A 20959-nucleotide genomic window follows, 5' to 3' on the forward strand; every position below is an offset into this window, starting at 1 on the left:
GGTGATCTTTGCTTCTTTGTCAAAAATTAGTTGTTCATCAATATGAGGGTTGATTTTTGAGCTCTCAATTGTGTTTCATCTGTCTGTATGTCTATCCTTGTGCCAGTACTATGTGGTTTTGATTATTGTGGCTTTGTGGTAAATTTTAAGATCAGGAAGTGTGAGTCCTCCAATTTCATTCTTCTTTTTCAAGATGGTTTTAGCTCTTTGGGGCCCATTACTCTTCCATATAAATTTGAAAATTGTTTTTTCAACTTTAGCAAAGAAGAATGTTGGAATTTTGATTGGAATTGCATTGAATCTATAAACTGTTTTTGGTTGGACTGAAATCTGTGCCAGATTGAAACATATGGACCCCAGAAGAGTCAAAGTCTTTTAATCCAATCACGGTGGGTGAAACATTTTGATTTAAAGTTTCCATAGAAATGTGACACCCAACTGTGGATGAGACATTTGATTAGATTATTTCCATGGAGGTGTGGACCCTGCCCATTCAGGGTGGGCCTTAATTAGATCACTGGAGTCCTTTAAGAGAGCTCACAGAGACAAGATGCTCAGAGAAGCTGAGAGAAACATTTTGGAGAGGAGTAAGATATGTAATCCAGAGTTTGCCCCTGGGAGAAACTAAAAGCTGACACAAACCCAGATGCTTGGAGATTCTGAAGATGTGGACAGAGGGATGTTGGGAGATGAAGCCCAGAATTTGCTCCAGAGAAGCTAAAGGAGGACCCCCAGACACTTAGAGAGAAATGCCCTGGGTGAACAAGCAAGGATGCACAGAGGATGAGAGAGAGAATCTAAGAGAGACAGAAGCCCAGAGACATTTTTGAGAAGCCATTTTGAAACCAGAACCTGGGAGCAAAGAGCCAGCAGATGCCAGCCACATGCCTTCCCAGCTGACAGAGGTGTTCTGGATGCCATTGGCCATTCCTCAATGATGGTATCCTCTTGTTGATTCCCTAGTTTGGACACTTTTATGGCCTTAGAATGGTAAATTTGTAACCTAATAAATCCCCTTTATAAAAGCCAATCCATTTCTGGTATTTTGCATAATGGAAGCTTTAGCAAACTTGAACAACATCTTAGTGATATTTAGTCTTACAATCCATGAACATGGGATATCCTTCCTTTTATTTAGGTCTTCTTTGAATTCTTTTAGCAATGTTTTATAGTTTTCTGTGTACAAGTCCTTTACATCCTTGATTAGATTTATTCCTAGATATTTGATTCTTTTAGTTGCTATTGTGAATGGAATTTTTTTCTTGAATTCTTCTTCTGATTCTGCATTGCTTGTGCAGAAAAACACTGCTGATTTTTGAGTGTTGATCTTGTAACCCACCACTATGCTGAATTCATTTATTAGCTCTAGAGCCTTTGTTGTGGATTTTTCAGGATTTATTGTATATAGGATCATTCATCTGCAAATAGGGAAATACTTACTCCTACTCTCTGGTTTGGATGCCTTTTATTTCTTTTTCTTGTCTAATTGCCCTGGCAAGAACTTCCAGTAAAATGTTGTAAAAGGAGTCAGGCTGCAGCCATGGGTATTGCCATGGTGGTGGTGACAATGGTGTCTGCCAAACACTGAAATGAGGCTTTGGCTGGCCTGTGGGCCTTAAGGCCATGAAAGGTGAAGGCTGGGCCATCTTCCTGCTTAGCCGGAGTGAAGGGGAAGAGAGTGATGTGAGAGAGGCTGCCTGGCCTCTGGGAAGATGGGGAGGCTCCATGCAGCTCCCACCCTCTGGCTCCTATGGCCCTGCTGGCCCTGCAGCTGCCACCTGGGGCTCCAGACCTGGCCAGGGAGGGAGGGCTACATCTGTGCCCAGGGACCTGGGTGACTGTGGGAGGGCACTGCTGCAGGTTTGCTGCTGCAGTGGCATCTGGCCGTGCCAAGTTTGCTCAGCTGAGAATTGAGGGACTAGATTTAGTACCTCAAGATAAACCCTTATGTGGATTCCAGATTCTTTTTTTCCCAGTTCACTGAGTGGAAGGACTTCAATACTTTGAGATGAAACTGGTGCTATATTTATTGAAAGAGATCCAGCAACATTGGCACCTATTTTAACTTTTCTTGGGACAAAAGTACTAGACTTAAGAAGAGTGAGTATTAATGTTCTCAGACATAAGGCAGAGTTTTTTGGAATTACCCCATTAGTAAGAAAGTTTCTATTATGTGAAGAATTGGAGCATTTGTCTTGTGACAGTGTGCTTTTTTATGGTTACTTGCCTCCACCAGGTATTCCTAGTTGTAAAATGAACAACATAGTGAGGTCCTCTGCTGTTTCTAGAAATGGAGTGAATTCTACAGAAAGTGGAGCCCAGGGAAAAGGTACCCAGCCTGTTCTCTCTGGTATTGGAGAAGAGACTCTTCAGCCAGGATTTCCTGTGGATCCATAAAAGGTGCTAATAGTAGCTGGTTATCACTACTGTATTATAGCTGCATATGCCCATTTTGCTGTGTGTTACAAAATCAAAGAATCATCAGGATGGCAACAAGTGTTTACAAAACCAAATTAAGATTGGGCTATTGAATGGGTGGTTTTAAATGCAAAAGTGGCTAGAGGCCCACATGGAGACAAAGATAAAATTGTTGTTGTTGCCTCAGAGAGTAGCATCATCCTGTGGAGTATTAAAGATGGAGGAAGTGGAAGTGAAACAGGAGTGTTTAACCCAGGCATCCCTGTAGATGCTTTCTTCTTTATTGGTAACCAGTTAGTGGCCACAAGTCATACAGGGAGTGTGGAATGCTGTTAATCATCACTGACAAGTTCAAGATATTTTTCCTATAACTATTTATGGTGCTGCTGGGTCATTCCTTCTACTGGGATGTAATAATGGATCAACATATTACATAGATATGCAGAAGTTCCCTTTGTGAATTAAGGATAATGATCTTCTTGTAACTGAACTTGATCATGATCCCTCAAATGATGCTATTACTGCTCTGAGTGTTTACCTCACACCCAAAACCAGTGTCAGTGGTAACTGAATTAAGATTGCCTATGGTATGCACTCTGGATCAGTAAGAATAATTGTACAACACCCAGGAACAGTTGGGTCAGGCCCTCAGCATTTCCAGATTTTCATGATTCACAGAAGTCCTATTACAAAATAATGCTAACAGAGAAGAATCTCATATCCATCTGTGCAGAAAATAATCATTTCCAGTCATGGACAGTAACACAATTCATAGGAATGATCTCTGATCATCCAGGTTCTACTCCTTTAGCATTATTCAAGATATCTTCACTGGAGGGTACTGATAGTCATGATAGCTATTCCTCTATGAATGACATAGGGCCTTTTGGAGAGTGACATGATCAAACAGGTGTTTATCCAGAAAGTTGTTCCTATTACTAACAAAGTGTTTGTGAGACTTTTGTCTACAGGGAAAAGAATATGTGAGATCCAAACTGTTAACTGTACCACAATATTCTCATTTACTGTGGGACAATGTGTGGGATCCAGTAGGATGGGTTCAAGACCAAGGCATTACTTGTTTAAAGGCCATACAAATGGCAGCATTCAAAAATGAGATCTTACTACTGCTATGGATATGGTTAGCAAAAGTGAGGAGAAAGGCATGAGTGGTCCAACTGAAGAAGAGCTACTCAAATTATTGGATCACTGTGATCTGAGCACATCTTGCTCTGCTTATCCTAAAAGTCTGGCAACCACTGTGGGTTCAGCATAGCTGTCTGCAAGAATCAAATTCTTACCTTCAGCTTCAGCACCATGAAACCAAACATGAAGCAGCTACTTATGGTTCCAGAGGCCGTACAGAGAATCCATTGTTAGCAAGGGCAAGGAGGACTGAGAGTTTTCACAGTTATGAGGACATTCTGACTATTAACTTGAACAGAAATATAGAAATAACTATTTTTGAAAAGGCTAACTTGGGTCAAATACAAGCTGAAATGAAGCAAGCCACAGAGGAATGTAATATATCTGAGAGAATGTCTCCTGGAAGAGAAATAAAAATTTGAGAGAATCAGATAGTGGATTGGAAGCTCATAAAATAGTTGAAGGTTTTTCAGAATCCAAGAAAAGGTCATCAGAGATGGAAATGAAAATAAAGTTTATTTAAGGAAGAAAGGAGGATTCAACAGGGGAGGATTCCCTGGAAGAAAGTTCACTATCTGGCATTATCACCAAGTACTTCTGATGGAGGGACTGACTCACCTAGTTACTACATCCCCATCTCCTTCAAAGACCACTTCATCACCTCAGCAGAAAAACAGTGATTATTCAGGTCAAGTGATTTTTGTGAAAACTCACCAAAATAAGTAGCTGTTTGTTAAATTTTGGATGAAAATTATACCTTACTGTGTTTCAGACATTGGATTTTGCACCAAAACTTTACAAGTTAAAATTAGACTTCATTTAGCAATTTTTTTAAACGGAATAACTGGAGGAAATGAGATAAAGTAACCCTCTCTTTTTTGATGGTTTTGGAAATTTTATTAGTTTTTCAGTACATTTAAAAGAACTATTTGTAAAGCAGGAGTCCATTTCAATGTTTAGCTGCTAATTGTCGGCTTTGGTAACAAAGTGTCACGTCTTAGAAGGTGATAATCTTAATTATGCCTGGAAACTGTCTTAGAATGTTATCTCATGTGAATCACATAATTCTCTTTGGAACCTGATCTTCCAGCCCTTATTGTGTGTGCAAAGTGTTTACCAGATATTTGAATGAGGTGCTATGTTTGTGAAAAAATATCACATAGTCAAAAACACTATTGATGTTGAATACCAGATTCAAATGTGTAATAAGTCCTGTAGCAATTTTTTTTTTAAATTCTGGTTCATTTTCTGATTCTCATTTTTGGAGCTCTCAAATTTCACCAAGCCATTAATATTAAATGTCAAAAATCCATATAAACTTTCTTTTAAGTTGGAGCAATTGTGTGTGTTTGGACTGAGAAAATAATCAAGGGCAAAGCTTTTAGTATATGGGAAAGCTGTAAAATTTGCTAGTCTGCCTTGTTTTAGGAGCCACCATATTTTATTTTTCAGTGTTAATAATAAGATAAATTTAGAATGTGGCAGTTTTTTAAGTTTATGAGATTGCAGTTCTGAATTTTTGGTTGAGGCTTGGCTACTATAAAAATGTTATTTTGAGTATATTTTTAATTGTAATGTCAAAAGAAAGATACTTTATATTTTTCACTAAATTGGAATGATTTTCATGTTTCTGCAAATAGAGTAAATATAAAATTAATGTATTAAGCATGTATTGGTGAACAATGTAAATATTCTCATTCCAAGAAATATAATAAATTAGTGAAGTTGAAACAAATTACTTAAAGTTTTCTATATTGCAAGTGGTTTCTTTTGTGTTTATTTATCAATTAAGTCAAATAAAAATGATTAAGGAAAAAAATTGTTGAATAAGAGTGGCTACACTGGACGTCCTTGTGCTGTAACTGATCTCAGAGAAAAAGCTTTCAGTCTTTCACTGTTAGAAGGATGTTAGCTGTGGGCTTCTCAGATATACCCTTTATCATGTTAGGAAGATTCCTTCTATTCTTAGTGTTCCAAGTGTTTTTTATCAAGAAAGTATGCTGGATTTTTGTCAAATGCCTTTTCTGCATCAATTGAGATGATCATGTGACTTTTTTCATTCATTCTGTTAATGCAGTTTATTACATTGTTATTTTCTTATGTTGAACCAATCTTGCATACCAGGGATAAATCCCACTTGATCATGGTGTCTAATTCTTTTAATATGCTGTTACATTTGGTTTGCTAATATTTTGTTTAGGATTTTAGCCTCTATATGCATAGATGATATTGGTCTATAGTTTTCTTTTCTTGTTTCATCTTCATTTAGCTTTCATATGAAGGTGATGTTGCCCTCATTGAATGAATTAGGAAGATTTTGAGAAGAATTGGAATTAAGTCTTCTTGAAACATTTGGTAGAATTCTGCTGTGAAGCCGTCTGGTCCTAGACTTTCCCTTGTTGGAAGTTTTTGAGTACTGTTTCAATCTCTTTATTAGTTATTTGTTTGGTGAGCTATTCTATTTCTTCTTGAGTAAATATAGGCAGTTTCTGTGTTTCTAACAATTTGTCCATATCATCTAGGTTTTCTAATTTATTGGCATACAGCTGTTCATAGTTTCCTCTTATAGTCATTTTTATTTCTGTGGGGCCAGTAGTAATGTCCCCTTTTCACTTCTAATTTTCATTAATTTTGTCCCCTCCTATTTTTCATTATTAGTATAGCTAATGGTTTGTCAATTTTATGGATCTTTCTTTTCAGAGAACCACTTATTGGTTTTGTTGATTCCCTCTACTGTGTTTTTTTTTTTTTTTTCTGTTTCATTTATCTCAGCTCTAATCTTTATTTCCTTCCTTCTGCTTCTTTGGTTTTATTTCCTCTCAGCACTACCTTCACTGCATACCATAAGTTTTATTATGTTGTATTTTCACCTTAATTCACCTCAAGTTATTTCCTAATTTTCCTTGTGATTTCCTCTTTAATCCATTGGTTCTTTAAGATAATGTTGTTTACTTTTCAATAATTGTGAATTTCCCATTTTTCCTTAGCTTCATTTCATTGTGGTTGGAGAATAAACACTGCATGATTGCAATATTTTTTAGTTTATTGACACTGGTTTTGTGACCTAACGAATTTTCTATTCTGGTGTATGATCCATTTGCCCTTGAGAAGAATGTGCATTCTGTATTTGTTGGGTGTTGTGTTCTATATATGTCTGTTATGTCTGGGTGGTTTAGGGTGCCATTCAAGTCTTATATTTCCTTATTGATCTTCTGATTTGATGTTCTATCCACTTTTGAAAGTGGTGTATTAAAGTCTCCCATTATTAATGTAGAACAATCAATTCCTTCCTTGAAATATGTTAGCATTTGTTTCATATATTTTGGAGCTCTGCTTTTGAGTGTATATATATTTAAAAATTTTACATCTTCTTGTTGAATTGACCCCTTTACTAGTATATGATGAAAATCTTTGTCCCTTGTAACTGTTTCTGATGTAGAGCCTTTTTTTGTCTGATAGTAGAGCTACCCCACTTGCTATTGGATACTATATGCATGGTATATATTTTCCATCCTTTCACTTTCAGTCTACTTATATCTTTAAATTTATGGTGAGTGTCTTGCAGTCAATCCATAGTTGGCTCATACTTTTATATCTATTCTTCCAATCTCTGCCATTTGACTGGAGAGTCAGTCCATTTACATTTAAAGTCACTTCTGATAATGCAGGACTTTCCTCTGCCATTTTGCTACTTAGATTTTGTAAGTATTATTCCTGTTTTGTCCCTCACTTCTTCCATTAATGCCTACATTTTTTCATTTTATTATTTGTTTTGAACAATATTGTGTGCCTTCTCTTTTCTATCTGGGTATATTTTTTCATCTATTTTCCTTGTGGTTACCATGGGGTTAATATTTATCATCCTAAACATATAGCAGTCCTATTAGGTTTGATCCTAACTTAACTTCAATAAAATGCACATATACATTTCCTATACTCCTCTCTCACCCCACCTTTCCTTTGTAAACTTGCTACCTCTTATTACATTGTACGCTGTATCTCCAACACCATAGATTTATCATTTTTTATGCATTCGCATTTTAGTACCTGTAGGAAGTAAGAAGTGGAGTTAAATACCAAACAATACACCACAATAATACTGGCATTTATGATTACCCAAATGAATTACCTTTACCACAGGTCTTTATTTCTTTATGCTGTTTGAACCATTGGCAATTGTCCTTTACTTTCAGTCTGAAGAACTCCTTTTAACATTCCTTTTAGGGAAGTTCTAGTGGTGATGAACTCCCTCAGATTTTGTTTATGTCAAAATGTCTTAATCTCTCTCTCATTTTTGAAAGAAAGTCTTTCCAGATATAAAATTCTTGAATGGCATTTGTTTTCTTTCAGCACTTTAAGTATTTTAATCTCCTGCCTTCTTACCTCTTTGGTTTCTGATGAGAACTCAGAAATCAATCTAATTTGGACTCCCTTGTATATAACATATTTCTTTTCTCTTGCAGCTTTCAGAACTCTCTCCTTTACTTGCATTCAGTAATGTGATCAATATATGATGGGTTGTATTTTTCTTTGTGTTTATCCTGTTTGATGTTCTCTGGCTTCTTGGACATGGATGTGCATGTGCATATCTTTTGCTAAGTTCAGGAAGTTCTCTTGTCATTGTTTCTTTGACTACTTCTTATGCCCCTTTCTCTGTTTCTTCTCCTTCTGAGACTCTTATAATTCATATATTGGTGTACTTGATGTTGTCCCAGAGGTGTCTTAGGCTACTTTTGCTTTTCATAGTTCTTTCCTCTTTCTGCTCCTTAGCCTAACTTATTTTGTTTGCCGTGTCTTTAAGTTGGGAGATTCTTTTTTCTGCCAGCTCCTATCTACTCTTGAAACCTTCTTGGGTGTTTTCATTTTATTTATGGTGTTCTTCAACTCCTGTAGTTCTGTTTGATTTCTTTTTAAAATTTACATCATTATTAAGATTCTGCTATTGCTCATTTTCCCCTGATATCCTTTATTTATTTCTCTGAATTTCACTTCAATTCCTTGAACACTTATAAGATATTTTTTTAAAGATGTTTGTTTATATGTCCACAATTCTGGTCTTCTTTGTTAGTGTTTTCTGGTTTTTTATCAATTTTCTTGAGCTTCAGCCCTCCTATCAAGAATGTCTGCCCAAGACAAATGCAGTGTGCAGTGTTTTCCCTGTCTTTCTGGTCCTCTGTCTTCTCCTGGGATTTTGCTTGTTAGTTGTTTGGGGTTTCTGCTTACAGGAGTTTGGTTGCCCCCTCTGTTTACCAAGAATCAGACCTCCATCTTCCAGGTGTTTGAAGCTAGCAGGGCTTTTCCCAAACTGCCTGCCTCTATGGTTTTTACACTCCTTTCCTTGTCTCAAGTTGCTTTTGCATGGAAGGCAGATTCCGGGAGAAAGCGAATGCCAGAGAGGACTTTCCCAGTCAGTCCGTCCCAGCCAAAACAGGGCCAGGGACTTAATCAGCGGTTGCAGACCCATTACAAAGAGCCCTGAGTTGAAGTTCAGGGAAGTTTCTGAGACTTCTTAGCCTGCCCAACAAATGCAGACCTTCAACTAACTGCCCCCACAGTCCTGAGGAAGCATAGCATTTTTAAGTATCCTCCATCTCTGCCTTTGTCTGGGGCATGTTTAAATAACGGCCACCCTCTGAGCTGAGCCCCAAGGGATCTGAAGTCACTAATCAAAAGCCCTGATCAGTGATCCTCTGTGCCCTCCCCCAGCCCTGGGGAAGAGGATTTTTATGTCCCTTTCTTTCACCAGTGAGCTAGCCAAGGTCTGGTCCTTACAGTGGCTTGGCATGAGGATGGGGAATGGGCTCTGGTAGTTGCTGCATGGAGAGACCGATTTACTCTTCTTTACCATAATTTATCAGCCTATTCATCCTGCTCTTCCCTGGATGCTGTACAGTGTTGTCCTGACCCCCTGAGTTTCAAACTAGTTGTTTCAGACAGTTCCTGCTTGTTTAATTGTTCTTGTGGGAGGATGTCATCCTGGAACTCCCTAATCCTCCATCTTCCCAAAATCTTCCCCTTGTAACAGTTTTTAACTTGAAGTTTGCTTTGCCTGATATTGATATAGCCCTCCCAGCTCACTTTTGTTTAATATTTATTTGAATTTTTCATCCCTTTGCTTTCAAACTGTATCAATGGATCTATGATGCATCTCTTGTAAACAGCATATAGTTTTGTCATGTTTATTTATCCAATCTGCCAATCTCTGTGTTTTGATTGGAGAGTTTAACCCATTTAAATTTAAGATAATTACAGATAAGGCAAGATTTATTTCTGCCATATTGCCAATTTTTTAAAGTCACATCTTTTTGTCATACATTTCCTCCATTACTACCTTCCTTTTTGTTCAGATGATTGTTGAAATTGTGCCATTTTTAATCACTTCTCTTTTGTTTTTATGTAGATTTTCTTTATGGTTATAATAGGGATTACATTTAACATCCTAAATCTATTACAATTTAGTTCATGATTATTCTAATTTGGTTTCTATACCCTATGCATACCCTGCCCTTTTCCCCTTCAACAATTCCTTTTATGTTATTCTTGTCACAAATTATATCTTTATTAATTGTGTGCCCAGTAACAAAGGTTTACACTTGCACTTTTTTTGCATTTGAATTTTAAGCCCTGTAAGAAGTAAAAGACAACATTACAAATGAAAAATGCAATAATACTAGTATTTAGCCATACTTTAACCTACACCAGAGGACATTATTTGTTCCTATAACTTTGAGTTACCTCTAGTGTCCCTTCCTTTCAGCATGAAAGACTCACTTTAGCATTTCCTATAAGGCAGACCTGGTGGTAAAGTACTCCCTCAGTTTTTCTTTGTTTAGAAATGACTTAATTTCTCCTTCATTTTTATTGTCCCCACCCCCACCCCGATCAAACCATTTTATAACACTGTGGGTAGATTGGAGCTTGTGGGAAGTTGGGGAGGGTGTGAAGGTGTGATGTTGGTGAGCAGCCTCTGGGGGTGGGTGGGGGGCAGAGGAAGATCCAGCCCGGCCAGGCCAGGCCAGGCTGGGGCTGGTCAAGGTCAGGAAGCTCCTTCTTGGTGGAAGAGGAAGAGAGGAGGCAGAGCTCAGAGAGCCTCCTTCCACTCCTCTTCACCCACAGCATTAATAAACAAAAAGCAACTCTTTACAGCACAAAATATAAAGGGAGGTCCTTCCCCACCCAGCCCTGGAAGACAGGGTCGGGGCTGCCAGCTTCTGACATGGCCCCAGGCCCCCTTCCCATCCTGAGGTGGCCGTGGGGAGGGGAGGGGAGGTGACAAGCAGTTCTGAATAGGAAACAAAAATCCACCTTCCTCTGAAATCTCAAGTAGGCAGTAGGTGAGACAAGTCCATCTGAGTTTGAGACTCCCAGGTGGAGGGTTTTTCTTCTCCCAAGACCATTGAGCTTTTGTCTAAACAACTGGCCTGAGCTCAGCTGAGCCACTTCCAAGGAGGCTCTGGAGCACTGGCCTCTGAAGCAGAGTGGGCCTGGGGGACAGGCAGGACAAGTCTGGTCCCAAAGTTTTCCCCAGCCCAGGCCTCTGTCTTGGCGAATAGGAAGCATGGGGGGCAGGCGAGAGCCGGCGAGAGCCCCGGGGTGAAGGGCAAGGCAGCTCCTGGCTCAGAAGGGACGAGTCGTGTGGTTATAGACCAGGTGCTCCATGTCCTAGGTTGTGGAGACTGTGGAGCTGGCAGGGGTGAGGGGTGGGGGGTGGCAGTGTCTGTGAAAGTCCTTCCTCTGGTTCTTGAAAAAGTAGTAGCCCAGGAGGGCCACCACCACCATGATACAGGTGACCAGGAGCACTGCGAGGGCCGCCTCCACAGAGCCTACACTGGGAATGGAGTTTTCCCGCAGCAGGCCAAACATCCTTCTTGGAGATACCATGACAGGACTCAAGGCACTGCTGCTCCTCTTCGAAGTTGTTCTTGTTGCCATGACAACCGCCATAGGTAAAACGGGCACAGTGCTCGCTGAAGGGGTTGTAGTACCAGCACGGGATGCTCTCCTGGCAGAGACCCGTGTCTGGCAGGTCCACACAGTGCCCTTTGTCACTGGGGAGATGGATGCTCTGGCCTCGTCGGAGGCATAGGGGCAGTCGGAGGTGTCATCACATTCCAGGAAGCTGTAGATGCAGCAGCCATTGCTGCAGCAGAACTGGGTGGACTGGCAGGTGCCGGAGCACACTAGATTTTGTCTTTCCACTGAGGGGCCTCTCAAAGTCTGCCTTGCACTTCTCTGCAGGCTAGCTTGCACTCTTCTTCCCGAATGTAGTTGTTCTTGTTGCCCAAGCAGCCTCCATAAATGAAACTCTTGCAGATCTGTTCTGTGTGGTCGTAGTACCAGCGGGGGAAGGAACCCCTGCAGCGGCCCACCTTCTAGGATGCGAGACAATATTCTTCTGTCTGCTTGGCGGGCAGCACAGTGAGCGTGACGTTGGCAGTGTTCTCTGGCTGGTCTGGGTCCACTGTCAGCTGGAACAGGTAAGTGCCTTCCTTGGGCCCCCACAGCCCCACCTGGTCCGGATCTTTCCTCTCCACCCTGACATCCGTGTCACCTACAGTAGGTGCCAAATTGAGTTCTCCACTAGGGGTTCCTGGGACTGTACCTTTAAGTCCATGCCTGCGAAGGCTTTGGGGATCTGGGACCCTCCAAAGCTCCAGGTCCGCAGCTCCCGGTAGGAGCGGTAAACCTCCCGCGTGAGGTAATTGATGAAGCCCTACAGGGGCGCGAACCTGCACACAAAGTTCTGCTCATAGAGGCAGTTGAGGAGGAAGCAGTCAGCGACCGCATCCTCCCTGACGTTGGGCTGCAGCTCCACCAGCGCCAGGTTGCAGTCCTGGGTGGTGCAGCAGGCGCGGATGCAGTCCCAGCCCTGGCGCATGGCGTGGGAGCCCAGGAAGGTGGCCCCATTGCTGACCGAAGCCTCGGTGTTGAGCACAAAGGCAGGCAGCCTGGCGGTAAACTGGTCCAGACAGGCAGCTCCTGCGGGCGGCCCGGCCTGGGTGCCCCAAAAGCCAGAAGCCAAGTGCACATAGGAGCCACAGGGCGGTGGTGGCGACGGGGATACGGGCCTGGGAAAGGCGAGCGCCGTCCATCGTCCTCCCAGGGGCCGTCGCCCTCCTCCCCAGGAGGGTCACCTTCACAGTGCCGGCCTCTGGGCTCAGAGAGCTCTCCCTCATTTTTAAAGAACAACTTTGATGAGATTATTGGGTAAAAATACTTTTCATTTAGTATTTTAAATATGTCCTCACACTGCCATCTGCTCTCCATGGTTTCTATTGCGAAATTGGATGTTAATCTTCTTAAGACTCCATCATATGTGATGCATCAATCCTCTCTTGCTGTTCTTAGATTCTGTCTTTACCTTTGACATTTGACAGCTTGATCATAATGTGTCTTGGCATAGATCTCTTTGGGTACATCCTGATTGTTGTTCATTAAGCATTAGGGATTTTTTATTCATTTCTTTCATCAGATTTGGGAAGTTTTCAGCCATCATTTCTTCAGAAATTTTTCTGGCCCTTTATCTCTCTCTTCTCCTTCTGGGGGAAGAGAGTTATGCTTGGTTGTGTCCCACAGGTTCCTCAGGTTATGTTCATTTATGAGTCTTTTTTTCCTTCTGTTCCTCAATCTGGACAATTGTCTTCAAGTTTGCTCATCTATAGTTCTGTCTCCTCCAATCTTCTATTGAACACCTCAATTGAACTTTTCATTTCAGCTGCAGTAGTTTTCAGTTCCAGAATTTCCATTAGATTTTTCTGGCATTTTTACTGTTGAAATTCTCATTTTGTTCATATAATTTGTCATTATTTCCTTTAGTTCTCTGTCTGTGATATACTTCTCTTCAGTAATCCTAATTAAGAGGGTTGTTCTAAGATCTTTGTTAATTTCAGAGACTGAGCTTCCTCTGGAATATTTCCATCTAGTTTTTTCTGTGATTTGGCCATGCTTTCATATCTCCTTGGTTGTTTTGTAATTTTTTTGAGAGCTGGACATTCTGACTATTATGCTGTGGTCACTCTGATGTCTCATACTCTCACTCCTCTGTCCACGATACCAAGAACAACAATGAAAAAAGAAAGGAAAAAGGAGAGAAAAGGAGAAAATACTAACAGATGAAACACCCACAAATGTGAGAAAAAAACTAATCCAAAAAATAATGAGATGCACCTCCTTTCAAAGTCTCTTGTTATGTGCAAGTATGAAGCCAGATGATACTCTTGTTGAGGTCAAAATATAGGCCAGTGTTCCAGTCTTTCCCTTGGGGATCCATCAGATGCAAAAATACAAAAAAGAGAAAGCTAAAAATCAATGAACCAAAAAAACAAAAAGAAAAGTATTACGCAGGCACTTTATGTCCTGGTATATGTTGGTATAAGGCCAGAAGATGCTGAAACCAAGGGTAGCATCTGCACTGGGCCCTCAAGCATCCATCAGACTAAAGAACACAAGATAAAGGAGAAACCTAATCAAAATAAAAGGTGCACTAGTTCTTTTAGTCCAGGTGTGGCCAGAATTCTGCTGAAAGTGCTGAAACAAAGGCCACTGTCTTCCCTGAGCCATCAGGGATCTGCCAGATCAGGAATTCCCAACACAGAGAACAAAAAAGAAAAAGAGTTAAAAAGGTGCACTAGCTCTTTATAAACTCATGGATGCTGGTGGGAGGCAGGAAGCTGCTTGTGCCCAGAGGGCCCAAACTGAGGCCAGTTTCTGCACTGGTTCCTTAGGGATCCCCCAGACTTACCACAACCCTCAGTTCCAACTTTTTGAGGAAGAGGTTTCTTATGCCCACCCTAGCCCCAGCTGGCTGCCCCCAGAATACAGGATGCATTTCTTTAGCAGCCGTCATGGAGTGGAGGAATGGAGGCTGGTCACTGATTTATTGGTTGAACCCTCAGCAGCTTATTTCTTCCTCTGGCACTCCTGCAGTTGTTCTTGATGTCCACTCTAGTTCCAGAGGGACTTCTTAGCTACTTCCAACCTCTTTTCAAGCTCATTCACTTTTCTAGTGGAGGGAGCAAGCTGTAAAACTTCCTACTCCACTATTTGGCACCTGCACCTCTCCATCAATTGATACTTGAATGTTAAATAATCTTGCATTCCTGGATTAAACAGCATTTGATCATGATGCCTTAATGTTTTGTTTATAGATGGGCTCAATTTGCTTAAATATTGCTAAAAATTTGTGAATTTATGTTATGAAGGACAATGCTTTGTTTTGTAAATTTCTTTTCATTTTATGTATTTTGTGTATTTTGACTGATTTGAGACTAAATATAACATGAGCCTCAAGGAATAGGTTGAGAAAATATTATTTCCTCTTTCATTTTCAGAAAGAATTCAGAATTGGAATTATATTTTCCTTAAATATTTGATAGAATTCACTAATGCAGACATTCGGACTTGAAGTTTTCACTGTGGGAAGATTTTGAGCTACATATCAATGTATTTAACAGATACAGGGATATTTGAGTTTTCTGTTACTTCTTTTGGGAGTTTTGGGGTGTATCTTTTAAAAAATTTGTCTGTTTCATGTAAATATTCAAGTATTTTGGTTAAGATTTTTATAGTGTTATCTTATTCTGTTTTCAACAGCTTTATTGAGAAAATTCACGTACCTTACAATTCACCCATTTAAAGTGTACAATTAAATTGTTTATGGTCACAGACATATGGAACCATTACTGTTTCTGTTTGCTAAAGCTGCCAGAATGCAGTATACCAGACATGGGTTGGCTTTAACAATAGGGATTTATTAGCTCACAAATTTTCAGTTCTTAGGATGTGAAAATGTCCAAAGCAAGGCATCAACAAGATGATACCTTCTCTGAAGAAAGGCCACCAGCATCTGGGACACCTCTGTCACATGATTCTCTAGGGAAACAGAACCAACAGGAGATATCTGTAAATATGAGATTTTATAAAAGTGTCTCATGCAACTGTGGGCATACATGAGTTCAAATTCCATAGGGAAGGATGCATGAGTCCGAATTTCATAGGGCAGACCTCGAGCTAGTAACTCTGATGAAGGTCTTGATGAACTCCCTAGGAGAGGCCAGCTGGCTGAAGAATAATTAAAAGTTCTCTCTTCTCCCTTAAAAGTCTTCAATGGATTGAATTAAATCCAACTGAATGGATTCTCTCATTGCAGAAGACACTCCCTTAGCTGATCATAGATGTAACCAGCCACCAAAGCAATCAATTGGCTGATGATTTAATAAGCCAGCCTTCTGATTTCCTGACCAGCAATGAAATATCCTTTCAATAATGATTAGGCCAGTGCGTGCTTGACCAGACAACTAGGCACCATCACCTGGCCAAGTTGTCACATGAACCTAACAATCACAGTCCACCCTTGTCAACTTGACAGCTATACACATCACCTTAAACCATAATTTAATCTCTAAATAGAACACAATAATAGACCTATGATTTGCCTAACAATAATCATCAGTCCTGCATACAATGGGAAATGCACTAAAATCCATCCAGAATAGGGTGCAGGTACTTGGGTAACATTCATTCTTAAACTTCATACCCTATAACTTCATCACTGCAAAATGAACAATACAATTTAGTTCTTGTGATAAGGGGAAAATATGGAGAACAAAACAAAGATATTTGCTTTATGTACAAATACAAACATATTTATATCAAAACAAGGAGAAAATATTCATACCATCAGAGTCCTTGTTTCTATAACTGGTCACATGGTTGTAGTTCATATTGATCACGACCTTCTTCCACCACCAATTCCATGTTCCCTTTACCCTCAGCAAGCATTTCAGGTGGACATGGTTCATTGCCTGGTGGGGTGACCCAAATCTTCATTCCAGAATTTCTGGGCCATTGGTAGTCCTGCTGGATTAGGTGGTTTCAGTTTTCCATTGACATTAATCACAGGGAATGGTAGTACTAAGAGATGCCCTATGTGATCTCCTGTATTCCAGGAAAACTCTTCTTTATCTCCATCGTGTAGTTGCAGTCCTATTTCCCCTTGTTAGTCAGGATCAGTCACCCCAGCCAGTACACTAATCATCTTCCTTGTCAATTGATTCAGAGGGATGAGAAGCCCAAAGAGGCTGGGTGGCAGTCTGAACATCCAGTTCAATAGGATCACTGTTGTGTTGCCTGGTAGTAGCACTTCTCCTTTTGGAACTAAGGCCTATAGACCAGCAGTGCTTAAGTTTGCAGGCACAGGAAGCAAAATTTTTCTAGTGGATAAGCAGGGATGACAGTGTGTGGTGCCACTCCAGTTTCCACCCCTTGATTTCTGGACCCATAAATCCTGGCTATGGGAGAAATAGCACCATAGAGTGGATGCTGATTCAGCATACACAGCCTTCTGGAGAACATTGCTCCAGCCCTGCAAGGTATTGCAACCTAGTTAGTGCTATAATTGAGTCTTCAACAAGCCATTCCACTATTCTATCAACCCAACTGCCTCTGGATAACAGGGAGACATGGTAAGACCAGAGAATTCCATGAGCCTGTGCCCATTCCCACCCTCATTTGTGATCAAGTGGATTCCTTGATCAGAAGCAACACTGTGTGGAATACCATGACAGTGGATAAGGCCTTCTGTAAGCCCATGGATAGTAGTTTTCATGGAAGCATTGTATGCAGGGAAGGCAAATCCATATCTGTTGTATGTGTCTATTTCAGTTATGACAAATCATTGCCCTTTCTATGATGGCAGTGGTTCAATGTAATCAACCTGCCACCAGGTAGCAGGCTGATCACCTTGGGAAATGGTGCCATGTCAGGGACCAAGTGCGGGTCTCTGCTGCTAGAAGTTTGGGCACTCAGCAGTGGCTGTGGCGAGGTTGGCCTCAGTGAGTGGATGTCCATGTTGCTGAACCCTTGCATAACCTCCATCCCTACCACCGTGATCACTTTTTTCATGAACCCATTGGACAATGAAAGGAGTAGCTGTGGAAAGAGGCTGACTGGTATCCACAGAACAGGTCATCTTATCCAATTGCTCATTAAAGCCTTCCTCTGCTGAAGCCACCCTCTGGTGAGCACTCACATGGCACACAAATTTTTCCTGTTTTTTCCTGCTCAGAAAGGTTTATCCATATATCTCTTTCCCAGACTTCTTTGTCATCAATTTTCCAATCGTGATCCTTCCAAGTCACTAACCATCTAGCCAAACCATTAGCAATAGCCCATGAATGAGTACACAAATGCACCTCTGGCCAGTTCTCCTTCCAAGAAAAATGAGCAACCAGGTGTACTGCTCAGAGTTCTGCCCACTGAAAAGATTTCCCCTCACCACTGTCTTTCAGGGACATCCCAGAAAGAGGCTTCAGTGCTGCAGCTATCCACTTTAGGATGGTACCTGCATATCATGCAGAACTATCTGTAAAGCAGGCCTGAGTTTTCTCTTCCTCAGTCAACTGATTGTAAGGGACTCCCCAAGAGGCCATAGTTGTGGGCTGGGAAGGAGAAGGTAATGTGGCAGGAGTGGGGACCATGGAAATTTGGGCCACTTCCTCATGTAACTTACTTGTGCCTTTAGGAACTGCTCAAGCCATATGTCGTATTTACCATTTCCATTTTATAATGGAGTGCTACTGTGCATGTTCAACTTTATGGCTTGGGAGGTGAGACAACACCCAGTTCAAGTCACATGGTAACTTGGTGGCCCATAGTTAAGCATTCTGACTCTATTAAGGCCCAATAGCAGGCCAAAAGCTGTTTCTCAAATGGAGAGTTGTTATCTGCAGAGGATAGTAAGGCTTTACTCCAAAATCCTAAGGGCCCGTGTTGTGATTCTCCTATAGGACCCTGCCAAAGTCTCCGTCCAGCTCTATTTACCACTGAGAATTTGAGCACCATTGTATCAGCTGGATCATATGGTCCAAGTGGCAGAGCAGCTTGCACAACAGCCTAGAACTTTCACAGAGCCTCTTCTTGTTCCTGTCCCCATTCAAAATTAGAAGCTCTTCTGGTCACTGAGTAAATGGGCCAGAGTAGCAGACCAAAATGAAAATTATGTTGTCTCCAAAATCCAAAGAAACCACCTGGCCTTGTGCCTCTATTTTGGTCATAAGAGGGAACAGATGCAAAAGTTTATCTTTTCCCTTAGAAGGGATACCACAATATGCCCTACACTACTAGACACCTAGAAATTTCACTGAGGTGGAAGGCCCCTGTATATTTGTTGGGTTTATCTCCCATCCTCTGACATGCAAATGCATTGCTAATAAGTCTAGTGCGGTTGTTACTTCTTGCTCTCTAGGTCCAATCAACATGATATCACCAATATAATGGACCTCTGTGATATTTTGTGGGAGGGAGAAATGATCAAGCTCCCTGTGGACAAGATTATGACATAGGGCTGGAGAGTTGATATACCCCTGAGGTAGGAGAGGGAAAGTATACCTTTGGCATTGCAGCTGAAAGCAAACCATTTCTGGTCATCCCTACTAACAGCTATTGAGAAAAAATCATTTGTCAGATCAATAGCTGCATATCAGCTAGCAGAGGATGTGCTAATTTGCTCAAGCAATGATACCACATCTGGAACAGCAGCTATAAGTGGAGTGACCCCCTGGTTAAGTTTATGATAATCCACTGTCATCCTCCAAGATCCATTTGTTTTCTGCACAGGCCAAATAGGAGAGTTGACAGTGGATGTGGTGGGAATCACCACCCCTGCACCCTTCAAGTCCTTAAGATAGTCATTAATCTCTGCAGTCCCTCCAGGAATCTGGTATTGCTTCTGATTCAATATTTTTCTGGGCATGGGCAGTTCTACTGGCTTCCACTTGGACTTTCCTACCATAATAGCCCTCACTCCATGAGTCAGGGAACCAATGTGGAGATTCTGCAAGTTGCTAAATATATCTATTCCAATTATGCATTCCAGAGCTGGAGAAATAATACAGAATTGGTCAGAGGACACACTGAATTCACTGTAAAATGGACCTGAGCTAAAACTCCAATCAGCTGACCTCCATAAGCCCCTACTATAGTGAACCAGAGTGACATTTTGAGTCTCCTGGAATTGTTGCTTCAGAGCCAGTCTATCTGATCATTTCCTTTTCTCCAATGCAGTTACCCTAGTAAAAAAACTGCAAGTCTCCCTTGGGAAGGCTGAGATGAAGTTTCACAGTATAAATTTTTGGCAGTTTAACAGGGTCCTTCCCCAAGTGTCTCCATCCTTCTCATTCAAAGGCCTCTGGGTCTGTTAACGTCTTAAGTCTTGGAGTTGATTAAGGGGCTGTGACTCTCTGTTTCTGTAATTCAAATTAGACCTTAATTCACTTGACCTAGAATCCTTCTGCTTATACAGATCAGACAAGAATTTAGCAGACTCTACATCAATTTTACTTCTAGGTACCCCATGAACTACTAGCCAATGCCAGAAGTCTCTGTAAGTCAGATTATTTTGGGTGCTGGCTTTGAGTCTGCTGTCCACTATGATGGCCATGCCCACCTTGTCTTTGGTGACTAACTGCTGCCATCAGGCTTTTGCCAACATGAGATCTAGTTACCCCCATTGTGTTTTAGTATTCCAGCTCAGTGACAGCCAGGCATTCCTACAGGAATATCTGACCAACAGAGAAGGGCAACTACAGAACTCTTCAGGGATAATGGGATTAGTCTCACAAAAATATTCCTCACAGTCCTGGTAAAACTTGTGTCCCCTGGACATTTCTGGCTTGTGTGAGCATGTCTTCCATGATAAATCCACTGTAACATTCCAATAATTCTAAGCCTTTGGATCCCCTCCTCTACATTATACCTGGGCAGTTCTGACATTTCAACCTCAGGTAATGTCAGCCACCTCTTCATCCATGTCTCATCCAACCACCCAAACACAATGTTAACATCCTTTCTAACCCCTCAAGCTACAATAGGGAATGCAGACTCTCTGCTTAGTTGGCCCATATAAATAAATTCAGCCTGATCCAGCTTTATATTCCTTCCACCATTATCCCACACCCTGAATATCCATTCCCACACATATTCTCCTGATCTGTCTATATAGATTGGAAAATCTCATGCATTTTTTTTGAAGTATAGCATACTTCCTCATAGGTCACACTTTGTAACTCACCTTTCAGGGCCTGTTGGGACTTTAGTCTAGTTATAGGTCTTGAAGAAAAGAGTGGTGATTGGGGTAGGTCATGAAAAGTATTAGAAGTATCCTTCAAGTCAATTACCTCAGGGCATTCCATTGCAATTTCATCTAGTTAAACAGGATTAATCTCTCCAGACAGAAGAATGAGGGCTGTTTACCCAGGGAAGGTGATTATAGGTTTAGTAGGCCCTGAAGTGTTAATCCCTTTAGGTGGAGGTTAGATGGCAGCTTCTTCAGGGCAGACTGAAAGTCAGGAAGCTGTTTCATCAAGGCAGGCTGGTAGTTGGGTAGCTATCTTCTCTG

The 20959-nt window shown here is 41.1% G+C and overlaps 1 protein-coding gene and 3 pseudogenes across 1 annotated transcript in view; 3 read left to right on the plus strand and 1 right to left on the minus strand.

Moving 5' to 3' along the window:
• Nucleotides 1-20959, plus strand: part of HTR2C (5-hydroxytryptamine receptor 2C) — a 433564-nt gene that overhangs the window by 324145 nt on the left and 88460 nt on the right. The window lies entirely within an intron of this gene.
• LOC119523266 lies at nucleotides 1751-4290 on the plus strand (annotated as a pseudogene).
• On the minus strand, nucleotides 11182-12656 carry LOC119523268 (annotated as a pseudogene).
• The window catches only part of LOC119523269, a 69132-nt pseudogene continuing 65493 nt past the window's right edge, over nucleotides 17321-20959 (plus strand).

Source organism: Choloepus didactylus, chromosome X, assembly GCF_015220235.1.
Source record: "Choloepus didactylus isolate mChoDid1 chromosome X, mChoDid1.pri, whole genome shotgun sequence".
In the NCBI taxonomy this organism is placed as follows: Eukaryota; Metazoa; Chordata; class Mammalia; order Pilosa; family Megalonychidae; genus Choloepus; species Choloepus didactylus.